The 12,371-nt window shown below is 47.9% G+C and overlaps 2 protein-coding genes and 1 long non-coding RNA gene across 4 annotated transcripts in view; 1 reads left to right on the top strand and 2 right to left on the bottom strand.

Moving 5' to 3' along the window:
• The window catches only part of TBPL2 (TATA-box binding protein like 2), a 276,663-nt gene that overhangs the window by 117,526 nt on the left and 146,766 nt on the right, over window positions 1-12,371 (top strand). The window lies entirely within an intron of this gene.
• SLC35F4 (solute carrier family 35 member F4) overlaps window positions 1-12,371 on the bottom strand; it is a 130,497-nt gene that overhangs the window by 113,209 nt on the left and 4,917 nt on the right. The gene's annotated exons all lie outside the window — the stretch shown is intronic.
• Window positions 839-11,572, bottom strand: LOC309373380. Its single transcript, XR_014170009.1, has 2 exons — window positions 11,516-11,572; window positions 839-1,005 (listed from the first exon to the last, which is right to left on the bottom strand). It is a non-coding gene; the product is annotated as an uncharacterized lncRNA (long non-coding RNA).

Below are 12,371 nucleotides of genomic sequence, written 5' to 3'. Positions count from 1 at the left end.
GGACACGACTAAACGACTAAACAACAACAACAACAATGACTGTTAAAGTGGCATAAAGGTGCTTTAGGTAAAGGTAAAGGACCCCTGGACAGTTATGTCCAGTCCAAGGCAACTATGGGGTTGTGGCACTCATCTCCACTTTCAGGCCGAGAGAGCTGGTGTTTGTCCACAGACAGCTTTCCAGGTCATGTGGCCAGCAGGACTTAACTACTTCTGGTGCAACGGGACACCATGACGGAAACCAGAGCACACGGAAATGCCATTTACCTTTCTGCCACAGTGGTACCTATTTATCTACTTGCACTGGCGTGCTTTCAAACTGCTAGGTTGGCAGGAGTTGGGACAGAGCAACAGGAGCTCACTCCATCGCGGGGATTCGAACCGCCAACCTTCTGATCAGCAAGCCCAAGAGGCTCAGTGGTTTAGACCACAGTGCCAAAGGTGCTTTAAACATATGGTGTTCCCCTGACATGAGCCTAACCTCCCTGTTAACTTAGTGCAAGCAAACCTGGATGAATCCTCAAGAAACCAGTTGTCTGGAGGATGCAGATCTCCAGATACTAGTTGCTTGTGGGACAACAGCAAAGGAGAGGACTGTAGCTTTCCTTCCCTATTTGTGGGTTTGCTGTTAGCATTGCTGGATTAAATCCACCTACAGTCTGATTCTTGCATTCCTAACCAAATGCATTGCTCGCTTCGGTTCAGGATCTCAAGGAGAGTCGATCCAAAAGCTTTGCATCCAGGTTTGAAGTCGCACTGTAGCCTTATTAGACTTTACCGATTGGTTGGGTGAGCGTTGCTCCCGGAGAAGGAAGAAGGAGTCAAAAGGACACAAAGGTTGATTCAGAGAAAGAGTTCTTTATTTCTGCTCTCCGGAGCAGCAGAAAGGCATTTGTGTGGTCAGTTCACAGCAAGAGCACTTAAAGAGCGGTTACACACAGCTTATATACCCTTTCTGGTCCCCTTGCCCCCTCCCCAGGAATCCAGCCACATCAGCTTATACACCTAAGTTGACATCTATGACCATAAACAGATGTTCCTGTTCCTGTACTCTTGACCATAAAAGGATGTTCCTGTTCCTGTATTCTTTATCTTGGGGTAAGAAAGTCACCAACTCTAAGAGCGTGGGGGTGCCTTGCAATGTCTGTGTGTCAGTGTATCAGGATATTTATAACCCACAAGATAAGATAAGCCCCAGCTCTGCCATACCATCTCCACTTCGGAACTGACAAAGCCATCCATTAAGCGTCACATACTGATAAAGGAGAGGGCTTTGTTGATACAGCTGGGTTCTTGTTATACATTGGCTCAAGTGCTCAAGTTAATGGATTTTAGCTAATGGAGAAGGAAAAAATGGGGATTTTGGAGCCCATTTCAGACTGACTGCACAGTCAGGTTTTAGATTTGGGAAACCCATTCCTTCAGCACTACGAAGGGCCTTTCCTCTGACTCTCCAAACAGCAGCTTCTGGTTAGAATAGCGTATTCCTCCCGATCTGGCTTTGCTCTGCGTACAAATGCAGAAGTCCATGCGTCTCCTCTGTAATGGAGCACATCTCTCCAGCCAGCCAAAGCAAGGGAGTCCGAACCAAGAAACATGACAGCCTTCTGCAACCTGGTGCCCTCCAACCTGGTGGACTACAGATCCCATCTGTGCAAGAGAGGGGGTTTCAGCAGCTGCTGCTTGCATCACAAATGGCACCTGTTGAAATTCGCTTTTCTACACAAAGGTACTGGAGCCCTGCTCTTTCTCTCTCTCTTTTGACATCTTTCCGCTCAAATTCAGTGCACAGTTCCTGATTTTGGTTTGTTCTGAGCAAGTCGGTGCCTGATCTTTACATCTCTCTTCCTGACAGACCTGCAAACGGATCGCGCCAAGGCTACCGTCTGAAACACACTAAGTCTCACCAGATACCTAAGTAATTTACCTCTGAACGTAAGAGCCAGCCTGCAGGTAGTCCAGCAGCATTCTTTTCTCACAGATGCCTATGAGAAGCCTCTGAACACAACAATAACTCTACCTGCTTGCAGAAAGAGAATCATGGAAAAGGAGAAAAACTGGTATAGAATTGAAAAGAAGAAGAAGAAGAAGAAGAAGAAGAAGAAGAAGAAGAAGAAGAAGAAGAAGAAGAAGAAGAAGAAGAAGAAGAAGAAGTTGTTGAAGTTGTTGTTGTTGCCGGATTCCCCTTCTGCTAGCGAAATATCTCAAGGGCTGTCACTTGGAAGATGGAGCAAGCTTGTTTTCTCCTGCTCTGGAGGGGAGGACTCGAACCCATGGCTTCAAGTTGCAAGAAAGGAGATTCCGACTAAACACCAGGAAGAACTTTCTGACAGTAAGAGCTGTTTGACAGGGGAACCGCCTCCCACAGGAAATTGTGGGCTCTCCTTCCTTGGAGGTTTTTAAGCAGAGCTTGGATGGCCATCTGTCATGGATGCTCTGGCTGAGATTCCTGCATTGCAGGGGGTTGGACTCGATGACCCTTGGAGTCCCTTCCAGCACTACGATTCTATGATTAAGGGCACCCTAATTTTAAACTTCCAAAATTCACTTCCATATAGCAAGCACATATATATGACATGACGAATGGAAATTTATGGGCAGGCTTCCTCCAGCATTCATATTGCAGAACTTAGAAGAAAGGGGAGGGGGTGGGAAGGGGAGGTGGAAAAGACAGCGTATTAACGGGCTTTTTCTCAAAGCAATAACAGCAGCTTAGCAAACTGAAGTAATTCATACATCTTTAAGAACAAAGGATTTGTATAAATAAAAGATGGGGTCCATTTGAGCCTCCGGCTTCTGCAGACGATCAAAGAAATGCAAGTTGGGCTAAACAGAAGCAAACTCTTAACAGCTTGCAGATATGTTTGTTTGTTCCTTGCGAGGGAAGGCACCTTGGGCTAAAAGCTGCAAGGAAATTTTACAAGAGGGGAAACCTATATAGCGAGTAGGACTAACAGAGCCATCCATGGCAGAGGACAAACGAGGGTCAGCCCTGTGAGTGGCAGCCGTGCAAAAAAGGTAAATTCCTTTCTAGGGATCATGAGTAAAGGAACTGGAAATGAAACGGACAATATTATAATGCTGTTGCACAAACCTACGGTGCGACCACATTTGTTATTTTCTACTACTGATAGGGAACCTACATAAGGACTCTATACTGGCTCTTAGATACCCCATAAGGAAAAGGAAGCAGTATTTTTCTTAGAACACCGGTTTGTGGTGTTAAAAAAAAAATGCATGATTTCAGCAGCAACTTACAGTGCATGAACTGGAAATGAAGAAGGATTTTCACCCTCTTACCCCCCCCCCTCAAAAAAAACCAACTTGCGCAAGTGTTATTGAAAGCAAAGGGTCCTCGAGGGTCCCACACACTTTTAGTCCTGAGTACAATATGTAGGTGTTTGCTTTAGAAACCTCCTGAAACAGCGGCTTGTCCTTTTTTCCTTACAGGGGGTGGTGAGAGAACCAGCAGGAGTGTCGCTAAGAGAACCAGAGGCCTGTACTTTTTACAAAAGATTAAGTGTAACATTTTCTAAATTACCCAAATGACTTAAAAGCCTACATACCCATTTTTTCCTCTCTCTTTTTTGCCTCCTCTCAATCTTCCCTCCTCTGACTCAAAGGAGCTGGAACAGTATGCATAATGCACAGCGAGAAATGACGACTGCATAAAGAACTATTTTTCCTCCCCATTCGAAATGTCTAGGTTCAGCAATTAACAAATACAGTGGACGCTCGGGTTGTGAACATGATCCGTGCGGGAGGCCCAAGAGGCCAGTGTCCACAACCCACAGCACCACGTCTGCGCACGGGCAGGTTGCGATTTGGTCTTCTGCGCATGCACAAAGCGCGATTTGGCAGTTCTACGCATGCACGAGCGCCGAAACCCAAAAGTAACCCGTTCCGGTACTTCTGGGTTTCGGCACGTCCGTAGCCCGAAAACTCGCAACCTGAAGCATCTGTAACCCAAGGTATGACTGTATTGGAAGATTGTAGTGGTTATTTATTTAACCATCGTTCCCCCAGCCTTTTGGCTAAAGCAGGGGTCAGCAACCTAAGGCCCATGGGCCAGAAATGGCTAGTGGAGTTTGTTTGACCGGCCCACGAGCCACCCCCGAATCGAGTTGCCTGCTCACGCGCTGCGCTAAACTGTCACAGCGCGGCGCAGGGACTCGCTTCCGCGGCGCCGGAAATTGCATCTGCACAGACACCAGAAATCGTGGGAGAACAAATGATCTAGCCCATGGAGGGATCTCCGCGGGACCAATCCGGCCCAGGCAAGATAAAACTTGCTGATCCCTGGGCTAAAGACTGGCTACACTCCACAAGGTAGCCACTTACAAATCACCCATAGATTGGAGGTGGGGAAAGACAAGGGCACAATTAGCATAGGATTTGCATATGCTAATTCATATGTCCCATGGTTCAGCCCGCACACTGAGATCCAGTGCCGAGGGCCTTCTGGCGGTTCCCTCACTGCGAGAAGTGAGGTTACAGGGAACCAGACAGAGGGCCTTCTCGGTAGTGGCGCCCACCCTGCAGAACACCCTCCCTTCAAATGTGAAGGAAATAAGCAGCTATCCTATCTTTTAAAGAAATCTGAAAGCAGCCCTGTTCAGGGAAGTTTTTAATATTTAATGCTGTGCTGTTTTTAACATTTGATTGGGAGCTGGCCAGAGTGGCTGGGGAAACTCAGCCAGATGGGTGGGGTATATGTTGTTGTTGTTGTTGTTGTCTGGACATGTTTGCCAAGGTTAAACTAGTGTAACCCCTGTCTACCCCTCCCGTTTTGTGCCATGTCAGTGATGCAGCAATGATGAAGCAAGGATGTAGCAATGATGCTGTACAAACTGTATTCTGGGATATGGTGGGAAAGCTTTAAAAGTCCTTGTCACCTCATCCTCGGGGTTCAAAATTCCTCTTTGAACCTGTTGCGCAATAAACTTTGGCCTACAGGTATTTGCTCCGGTTGGTGGCTGGACTCCTTCCTTTATTCCACAGGGACCTGCGGGCTCTGCCCGACGAGCTGGGTGACTGAGCAGCCTCACACCTAGATTTTTCCGTAACAGCTTCCACCAAAGCCTTTTGCCTGAACAGTAGAACTGCACCTCTTCCCATCTCCTCTTCTACGCAGTCCCCACCCGTCCCCCAAGTGTGCACCCTGAAATCTGCTTGAGGACTGATGGACTCTCGGGAGCAGGTTAGGGGGGCAGAGAGGCGAGAGGAGGGCAAAGTCCCATTACACCACTGAATGCAACAGAAAGACTTGTGTGCTCCTGCTCACAGTTAATGTGCAGTTTGCAGATCCTTGAAACTAGATTTCTTCATCATCTACTTATTTATATTCCGCCATTTTTCCTGACAGGGACTCCAGGCAGCTTACAGATAAAATGAGAACAGTTAGAAACTGGTTTTTTAATCAATCAAAAACAATGAAACATCAATAGAACTAAAAACTGTAAGTTCTATTAAAAGGTAAAGGTAAAGGGACCCCTAACCATTAGGTCCAGTCATGGCCGACTCTGGGGTTGTGGCGCTGATCTCGATTTATTGGCCAAGGGAGCCGGCGTACAGCTTCCGGGTCATGTGGCCAGCATGACCAAGCTGCTTCTGGCGAACCAGAGCAGCACATGCAAACGCCGTTTACCTTCCCACCGGAGTGGTACCTATTTATCTACTTGCACTTTGACATGCTTTCGAACTGCTAGGTTGACAGGAGCAGGGACCGAGCAACGGGAGCTCACCCCATCACGGGGATTTGAACTGCTGACCTTCTGAACGGCAAGTCCTAGGCTCTGTGGTTTAACCCACAACACACACCTAATTAACAATAAAAACAACACAGCACCAGCCCCAAAATCAAAAGCAATCAGTCTGTTGGAATAAGAAAGTCCTCACTTCCTCATGAAATAATTTGCTAGTTTCTTTTTCTAACCAAACAGCCTTTCAGATGCATTTGGGGGTTTTTTTCCCCTGACGGAGAGTAGATGTCGCAGAGGAGAAAAACAGGATAAAATCACCACATTAAAATGCTGTCCACAACCTGAAGAAACATAAACGTTTTCCGTCCATGCCAAAAAGACAACATCCCACTGAGAAGGTAAGCGAAGCCCTGTTAGATCTGGCAAAGGGGCCATCTGAGGTGGATTCCTGCTTTTGTGGTGGCCAACCAGATTGTGATGGCCTGGGACTCGGACTCGGAACCAGAGGAGACTCAGTCTGCACCGGATCCTTTGCCTCAGGTGCCATCTGAACCAAGTCAGGGGCCTGATCCTGGAGAGTCCCAGTCTGCACAGGTCCCCCTGCAACAAACACCAGCTGGGCCGAGTCAGGGGCCTGAGCCTGCCCTGGCTCCAGATGCAGGGATGACCTCGTCACCTTCTGCTGGGCCATCGTTTACAGCTGCTCCACTACCGGTTGGGTCAGGGGAGGCTGAGGCGGCCTCTGGGTCTAGTAACCCACCGACATCTCCTGAGCTGCAGAGACTGAGGTCTGAGAGAAGGAGAGACCTGAATACTTGCAGGAGGAGTGCTCTCCTTCGGGCGAAACAGGGAGGTGAGTCTCCGGGGGATCAAGACCGGCCGAGTGGATGCTCTAGAACTCAAGTGGATGCTCTAGAACTGACAGATTCCCCTACCTCCCGGAATGACAGGCTGAGAAAAAAGATTAGCATGTCACACAGGAATGGAGAAGCTGACATTTTCAATGCGACAAATTGGGACGTCGACTTCCCAGATCTCCCGGCTCAAAGCAGAGGCTTTTTATTTGTGTTTGTTCTCAGAGATTATTGTTTGCTCCTTGTGACCTCTTCTCCGCCATTTCAATATGTAACCTGAAATCTGACTTGCAGTATCTGAAAACAGGATGTTGACAGCTCCCAATAGACGTTTCAGATTATTCATCGCTTATTTCTCCACGATGGATCTTTGGATAAAGCACTCTGGCAGGTCTGTAAATCTTGACAGCGTTACAGAAATGTGGAGGTTCAAGGGGGTGTCTGGGCCTCCAAAAACCTTCTCACCAAAGCCTACGAAGGAAACGGATGCCTCTGAGGTGCCTCTGAGCAGTGACAGAAACTCAAGATATTTAAGCTATAATTGCCTAATGGCACCTTGAACCTAGGTTCTGGTCCCCACAATGCAATATCTGGGCCCCTTTTCTCGCAATGGAATTTATTATTATAATTTATTCTTATTCTTATCCATTTCATTTCTATACTGCTTTAAGTTTTAAAGGAAAAAACCTCAAAATGGTTTGCAACACATTAAACATCGAAAAAAAGAATCCAGAATAAAACAGATTCCAGCTTCAAGGCAAATAGTTCAGATACTTCTCTAAGTGACATTTGGCTTTGCCCATATTTATTTACCTGCTTAATTTATAGAGCCGTCCCATAGCAGAAGTACTCTAGGAAGACAGTGTGGTGTAGTGGTCAGAGCACCAAACTAGGATTTGGGAGATGAGTGTTCAAAACTACACTTAGTCACGAAGCTCGCTGGGTGACCTTGGAGTCAAGTCGCAGCCTCGTAACCTACCTCACACGGTCGTTGTAGCGACTAACTGAGAAGCATGGGTGAACCATACACTCCCGTAAAGGTAGTTAAGGTAAAGGGACCCCTGACCATTAGGTCCAGTCGTGCCGACTCTGGGGTTGCAGCACTCATCTCTCTTTAGTGGCCAAGGGAGCAGCTTCCGGGTCCTGTGGCCAGCATGACTAAGCCGCTTCTGGCGAACCAGAGCAGCGCACAGAAACGCCGTTTACCTTCCCGCCGGAGCGGTACCTATTTATCTACTTGCACTTTGACGTGCTTTCAAACTGCTAGGTTGGCAGGAGCAGGGACCGAGCAACCGGAGCTCACCCCGTCGCCGGGATTCGAACCGCCAACCTTCTGATCGGCAAGTCCTAGGCTCTGTGGTTTAACCCACAGTGCCACCTGCATCCCCTTGAAGGAAAAGGTGCCATAAATCAGCTAATCTGCTGACCTGCTTAAGAAAGCTGGAGGGGCCAGCCAGGTGGAGATGTCAGTCGCCATGCTAGCATCCAGAGATCTCCACATGGTCACCATTGGACCCATGCCAGTCGCAAAGCACACCTGGCTAATTTCTAACGCTGTTGAGAGACATTTATAGGAACCTAAAGAAGTTTAGATTTTAAGTTTTAGGACGTGGGTGGTGCTGTGGGTTAAACCACAGAACCTAGGACTTGCCGATCAGAAGGTCGGCGGTTCGAATCCCCACAACGGGGTGAGATCCCGTTGCTTGGTCCCTGCTTCTGCCAACCTAGCAGTTCGAAAGCACGTCAGAGTGCAAGTAGATAAACAGGTACCACTCCAGCGGGAAGGTAAACGGCATTTCCATGCGTTGCTCTGGTTCACCAGAAGCGGCTTAGTCTTGCTGGCCACATGACCCGGAAGCTGTACGCCGGCTCCCTCGGCCAATAAAGCAAGATGAGTGCCGCAACCCCAGAGTCGGCCACGGGGTCCCTTTACCTTTTTTAAGAAGTTTAGCAACAGACAAACAAAAATCCTGGTGGTGGGCATGTAACCGGGGCGGGGGGGAGCCACAGAGAGAGGGAGGGTCTGCCCATTTCCGAACGCCGCTCGTCGCACGACAGAAGCATTGTGCTTCCTTTTGTGCACATCCGTTCGGAAGAATTATCCTCTCTCTTTGCCTCAAGTATCCTCTTCAAAAGCTCACAGCTGGCAGGAGACAAATCAGCGAAGGCCGTCAGACGCGCCCTACAAACAATTGTCTTACATAATCGTCTTTGCCAGTTTGCTGCATTAAGAGCACAGTTGTTTGATGCCAGATTCTCTTTACTTTCATCACGAGCAAAAGGCTTAGGAGGGAATATCGTGTATCGTCCTTTTTTTAATTTACTGCTAGCTGCATTGCTCATTTGGAAAGTGGATTTCAGCATCTCCCTCTCTCCCCCCTTCTTTCTAAGCACCCGCTTTCTGAAAAGTGGGGACGCGGGAACTGGTCTTTTTGCAGTTCCCCAGTCCCCAAGCAACAGGGGAGCCGCCGTTCCCCCGTCTCCTGACCTATAGATACACAGCTTCCCTGTCCGCACAAACCTATGGATTATTACTGCATTCCCCAGTGCAGTTCCATCTGAATTTTCACCTCGGACATTCCTTAAATCACTGCCTTTTAAAAGTGTCTTGTCCATGGCCACCTCAGGCCATGCCAAATAGAGAAATTATGCCAAAAACATTAAAAACCGTGATGGGTCATTTCCCATCCGTGTATAAACATGAATCACTTCTGCTTAGGGCAAAAAGGTTGTCTTACAGCTTAAAGAAACAAAGAGTTTCTAATTGAAACTGTCCAACACAGAAATGTTCTATTCCAGCAAGGGCAACTCGCTTGCAGCTCAGCTCTTAAAAACGAAATTTCTTTCGCCGGAGAAGTTCTCCGTTAAGGCAGTACAGAAGGAAACAGTTCGACCCCACACTGCCTAGGTTACACACTGGAAGGAAAAATGTAAACGGCACACCTGAGGATCATAGGGTGTCCAGGAAAGAATCTTTTTCGCACACAGGACCACAGGAAAGGTCCATTATAGGAGAAAGCCAGGCCATTGTCTGCAGAGTTCAGTACCATCCGTACACGGACAGTACTTTCAACTTTCAAAGGTTTTAGGCAGGAGTCTATCCTAGCCCTGTCAGGAGAGGCTGGAGATGGGAATCCAAGACCTTCCCAATGGGTAACAGGGTGGCACAGTGGTTAGAGTGTCGGGCTACAGCCTGGGAGTTGTTGTTGTTTAGTCGTGTCCGACTCTTCGTGATCCCCTGGACCAGAGCACGCCAGGCACTCCTGTCTTCCACTGACCGCAGTTTGGTCAGCCTCATGCTGGTAGCTTCGAGAACACTGTCCCACCATCTCGTCCTCTGTCGTCCCCTTCTCCTTGTGCCCTCCATCTTTCCCAACATCAGGGTCTTTTCCAGGGAGTCTTCTCTTCTCCTGAGGTGTCCAAAGTCTTGGAGCCTCAGCTTCAGGATCTGTCCTTCCAGTGAACACTCGGGGCTGATTTCCTTCAGATTGGATAGGTTTGTTCTTCTTGCAGTCCATGGGACTCTCAAGAGCCTCCTCCAGCACCATAGCCTGGGAGACCAGGGTTCAAATCTCCAGTTGGCCACAAAGTTCACTGGGTGACCTTGGGCCAGTCACTGCCTCTCGGCCAAACCTGCCTCACAGGGTTGTTGTGTGGGAGGTGGAAAACCACAAGTACCAATTTGAGCTCCTTGGAGGAAAACGTGGGATATAAATGCAAACAAACAAAGAATCTTCTTTACAGCTACAGCTTTTCCAGAACAGAGATATGTGTTGTTATTCCTCAGGCCAGACGATGCTGGACTACAACTCCCATCATCCTTCACTACTGAACATGCTGACTGGAGCTGATGGGTGTTGAAGTCCAAAAACACCTGAAAGGCCAGTGAGTTTCCAACCCTCCTCTAGACAAGGTACAGTAAAGGGTATTTTGCCTTAACACCCTACAGGAGTCTGGCAACCAAGTCCTAGACTCAAAAGGCCTCTGAGCACGCGCAGTGCATTTTTCTTCTACGCCCCTGATTTCCTGCATTGTCAGACTATCGTTAGACTTGCCCCAGAGATTAATTGATTTGACTGATTGCTTATATTTCGATGTTGCGATTCAAATGATTCCCAAAGCGGCCGACAAACAATAAATAATAACAACCTGGTGGCACAATAACAGAACATCAGAGATACAGCATAAATCATAGTGAAGAATTAACAGGCCGTCAGTGAAACAATTAGAGAACACCATTCACAAAGCAACAACTACAAAATAGGTGAAACGTCACAATTGAAGCAAGAGTTGTTTTATACGATTAACGAATCAATAGAACACCTGAAATCTATAAAACAAAATAAACAACGTTAACAAAACAGCAGCCAAAAATAAACAAAGCCGTGTTAAGTTCATACACTGTCCACACACACACACACACACACACACCCCATGACTCTGCCAGAGATGCAGCGCTTACTGAGCCATAGGGACACCCTGTCCACCCCATAGAGAGAAGAGATTCAGGGGAGAAATCCCATGGCTGCCCCTCAAGGCTCCTAGTTAAGGGAATGAGCTGTCAGCTTTGCATGCAGCGGGTCCTGGGTTCAAATGTCAGCAGTTAGGGCTGGAAACGCTCCCCATCTGAAACCCTGGAGAGCTTCTGCCAGTCAGAGCAGACAATACTGAACTAGATGGACCAAGGGTCTGCGTAAGGGGCTTTCCTATGAGGTCACAGTGTAGCCTTATTGGAGTTCACCGATTGGGTCTGCATTGCTCCCGGACAGGAGGAAGGAGGTCAAATGACACCGAGATTGGTTCAAAGAAAGAGTTTATTCTGCTCTCCGGATAGCAGAAGGCACTTGCTTGGTCAGTCCATAGCAAGTCCAAAGAAATGAGAAATTTCATGCAGTATATATATCCTCCAGGCACCCTCTCCCCCCTTCCCCAGGAATCCAACCACGTCAGCCTATACACGCAGGTTGACATCAAATATGTTCCTGCGCCGGTATTCTTAACCATAAAAGGGTTTTCCTTCCTGTACTTCTGACCATAAAAGGGTTTTCCTTCCTACTCTTATCTTGGAGCAAGAGGTCACCAACTCCAAGAACACACTCTGGCGTTGTTCCCGGACTAGGTCTGTGCGTCAGGATGTAAGATAAGACCTAGACATGTCACCCCTACTCCACTGGAACAGCCAAGGCCATCCTTGCCGTCACGAACTGATAAAGGAGAGGGCTCTGAGCACTTGTTTATACAGCCGGGTTTTTGTTTATACATTGACTCAGAGCTCAAGTTAATGGATTTTAGCTAAGGAAAAATAAGGATTTTGGTGCCCTTTTCAAACTGCCTGCACAGTCAGTTTTGGGTTTGGGAAACCCAATCCTTCAACAGTGCAAGCAGGTTGACATCTGGCAGTGAGAATCAGGAGGAAAAGCAGGATCCATCCCCAGTTGCTATGCATTCGAGGGCACATCTAGCTTAAGCCTGCGACACCTCTGCCCTCTGCCCTCAACTGAAGGCTGCCCTTTCCTCACAGACATTTGGGTTACCACATTCCTTAGCAAGGGGTAGAAGCATCCCAGTCGCCCATTTATCAGGCCAACCATTAAGGGCCATCGGCCTATTATTTGGTTCCCATGGCAACCCATCACCTCTAATTTACCAACCAAGGGAATATGCCAGGCCAGATCCGTTGAGGAAGATTCTCTTTCTCTTTTCCAGAATCTTTCTCTTTCTCTCTTCCAGAATCCAGAGAGCCACCAACTTGGAACGGGACCCCGGGAGGACATTTAGTCCAACCCCCACAAATATGCGCAACCTTTTGACATTA

The sequence above is a fragment of the Podarcis melisellensis genome, assembly GCF_964234715.1.
Source record: "Podarcis melisellensis genome assembly, chromosome: 1".
In the NCBI taxonomy this organism is placed as follows: domain Eukaryota; kingdom Metazoa; phylum Chordata; class Lepidosauria; order Squamata; family Lacertidae; genus Podarcis; species Podarcis melisellensis.
The sequence above is the reverse complement of the archived record's forward strand: the minus strand, read 5'-3'. Positions and strand labels throughout refer to the sequence as shown.